A 3896-nucleotide genomic window follows, 5' to 3' on the forward strand; every position below is an offset into this window, starting at 1 on the left:
ACACTTTGCGCGGTTAGACAAGTAACGACACGAGTTACACGTATTTTGCAAGTTTACGAACAAAAATGACAACGGCATAGAATATCACATCCACCCCGCAGCTTAGATGCTATGGTGATACGAGTTTTTACATTGTTGGAAGTGAGATCCAATGGCTTGGGAGTAGTCTTTATAATTATGCGCAATTTCCAAAGTCTCCAAAGGTTTTTTTGCAAATAAAACATTCAGGCCTCGTGTGCGCCGCTGCATCTGGGATCCAACGGATCCCCGTTGCTCATATTAGGTGCTCCCCGTAGCTTAATTAGCCGCTACGGTGATACGAGCATCTAGGTCGTATGATCTGTGATCAGATGGCACATGCGTAGTACTTGTACTTTCTGCGCAATTCGCAAACTCGCTCAATTGTATATTGCAAAAACATTCAAACCTCCTACTGTGGACCGTTAGATCTCCGTGAACTCGTATCACCATAGAATCTACGGTGCGGGAGCACCTCATATTCTCTCGTGCGAGAAAATATCAGGTGCTCTCGCAGCTTGGATGCTACGGTGATACGAGCTTCGAGGTCATTTGATCTGAGATCCAATGGCATCTGAGCAGTCTTTGTGCTTGTAAGAAGTGGACAAACTCTTTGGGGGCTTTTCTGCAAAAAACCATTCGAACCACCGAGGAGTTGTTGGGTCACAAATCCAACGGCTCCGAAGAGCTTGTATCACCAAAGCATCTAAGGTGTGGTACTTACATACAGGAGAATATGATGTCCTCCTTCATCTTAGATGCTACGGTGATACGAGCTTCGAGGTCGTTGGATATGGGATCCAAGGGCATATGAGTAATTTTTGTACAAATTGTGTGCAATTCTCAAACTCATTAAGGTTTCTTGTAAAAATATTAAGACATCACGTGAGATGTTATATCTCAGATCTACAAGCTCCAAGCAACTCGTATCAGCATGTAGCATCTAAGGTATGGGGCCACATGATATTATCTCGGGGAGGAGGGGTGCACAACCAATCGGTGTTTGGGAGCTAGGGTGGGGACAAATATAATCTAAACAATCCTAAACAGAGCTTCACAAATTTATCTAAGGTCGAGGGGTTAACCCCCGACAATCTACATAGCTCTGCCTAAACATAACATTTGCATGTATTGTAGTACTAGACTTAATATTCATGTTTTAGTTTCCTGTTCATTTTAAATATTGAATTGTGGACCATGCATGTCTTACATTTTACTCCCTTCGTTCCTAAATATTAGTCTTTTTAGAGATTTCAAATGGACTGGCACATACGGATGTATATAGACATATTTTAGAGTGTAGATTCACTCATTTTGCTCCGCATGTTGTCACTTGTTGAACTCTCTAAAAGACTAATATTTAGGAACAGAATGAGTATTTTTGAATTCGTGTCATACATGCATGGTTTGGAAAAATAGATGCACTACACTTACTGGATTGTTGATGTGTTCGTGTGTGTGTGCGTGTGGTCATATGCTTGATACATACAAAGTTTTCTCACCACCATATTGTTCACCTTTTAAATTTGAATTTCCAATGAAAAACTTACTAGGGATACCATGAAATGTGAAATCCACGTTGAGATCACTATATCACAAACTCACTCTAATTCAAGAAGTCGTCATAAATCAATTACCACGTCAAGATTACTATTTGCAAGGAAAATACGGGCATTGTAATACACATAGATTCGTTTGGCAATTTAAAACATTCCTTTTGTATTCTTTAATGGTACCCAATGGTGTACCAGCCAGACCTTGGCTCGTGTTGATCCTCAAAAAAAACGGGCTCGTGTCCTTCTGGTGGCGTGCGTGGTACGCACATTAGCCAACCCCAAGCAGTCGAGCCTCCGCATTTCGAGTCAAAATATCTGGCGGCCAGAATTCCAGCCCTAGGAAATCCCCCTTATGTTCCCGGTCCATAATGACTACCGATGAACAATGGAGGGATGATTTAGTAACTAGACAATGTTACCTACTGTGCCGAGCACGGTTCAATTCCCTCGGTCACCGCTTCCCAAGGTCACCCGTCAACTGCATTGCCTAGTACTACTACTACTACACCAGGATGAGCACATAATTGAGCCCGTTTGTTTGTGCCTAGTACTTGAGTTAATATATCAGGGACCCCTCAAAAAAAGAGTTAATATATTAGGCAATGCACTGGTACGGACGGATTATCCTTTACTCTGCATATATAACTTGTCTGAAGTCTAACTAAGCAAAATGTTTGACCAAATCCTTTCTTAAGAAATACAACAGGACAGATGTATCACTTGAAAATTTATTGCATGATGCAGGTTATGATATTGTTTCGAATCATGGATTTTAAATTTTAGAAAATCCAAAAGTGACCAGAAATTCATGAAACTGAGCATGGTCACGTGATATGACACAAATATCCCTTCGTAATTTTTTTCTTCAATTTGAGACAAGCTGCTTATGACAAGTTGCACAAATGAAGAGCCAAGGTATTTTGGAACAAAGACCTGTCACGTTAAGGCGAATGCTTTCACTATTGAAACCGTGGGCGTTTACATGCCGCCACGAGTCCCTCTTCTCATCGGCAGGTGCCGTCCGAGCAAGTGTGTGAGTCGACGGGAGGCGTGCGAGCAGACCGTTGCGCCGGATGACAGGGATGCATGTGAGCAGACCGCTGCGCAGGCTCACCGGGAGGTGAGCCCTTTGACTAGGCCCCGCTGCCCACCTTCGTCTCAACTGCTCCCACTTTTAATGTCGCCAGCGCCGCAGTTTAAAATCAACCCCGCACTACCCGGTATCGCTACAATCTTCTCTTTTCCTCCCCGATTCTCCTGTCGTCTACCTCCAACCAGCCTGACCTAAACGTATGCCATGCCACATCACGATGGTCTACCCATAGTCTTCCAGTTTCCTGAGGAAGACACCCAGCCGGAGTCTCAAGAACATAAGACGCTTTGGGACGAGCTTGAACCGGCCTTGCGGGAAGACGTTGTGCCTGTCCCCGCTCCCGTTCCGACTCCCGTCGCCCCGATTGCGCCAACGCCCATCCCTGTGGCATTGATGGGCTGGGAGCCGCACACTGTCGCCGAGCTTGATGCCACGGGATTCCATGAGGTCCCCGCCGACTTTCACGCGCCCATGCACCTGCCAGCGCACGCGTCTGCGCGTGCACTGACGCGCATGCCCGTGCCGGTGCCCATGCACCTGCCAGCGAATGTGCCTGCGCGTGCACTGACGTGCGCACCCGTGCTGGTGCCCGTGCACACGAATGTCTCCATCGCGCCATTGCCAGCGCCTATCCCCGCGCGGGTGCCAGTGCCCCCCCTCAACAGCATGGATGGCCGTCGTCGACCGCTTCCTTGCACCAACGCCAGTCGCCTCCTCCCGCCAGTTGACTCGCTCCTGGAGACCGAAGTCCAGAACATTGTGGCCTTCCTTGAAGCTAGGGACAACGTCCAGGAGTACGCTAACAACGGCGCAAGACGCCGCCATCGTCGTCGCTGTCGCCGTCGGTCAGTGGCCCGACGACACACAGAGCACGGCAGAGAAGCCGCTTCCCACCGCAAGACGCCCCCGCCGCCGCCACGTAATCTAAATTTGCCATGAAAAACGTTCGGATTGCCATGCTTAAAATCCGAGCGTTTATCATTTCCATTTATTTTAGATTGATCGTCGTATGAATGTAAAGTCGGAGTCAGACTGAATGAAATCTATGGTTTGATCGACTGAATGTTCTGCTAGAGCCGTATCAAATTAAATATAAAACGTCATCAAGCCACATGTATTCCTTCTCATCCAGTGAACTAGATTGCTTCAATGTTGAGCACTCAACACATTTAGTGTGCAGTTAATTTCATGCCAAAAATAGTGCTAATTACATAATAACACGCAAATAA

Source organism: Triticum dicoccoides, chromosome 2A (assembly GCF_002162155.2).
Source record: "Triticum dicoccoides isolate Atlit2015 ecotype Zavitan chromosome 2A, WEW_v2.0, whole genome shotgun sequence".
Classification (NCBI taxonomy): Eukaryota; Viridiplantae; Streptophyta; class Magnoliopsida; order Poales; family Poaceae; genus Triticum; species Triticum dicoccoides.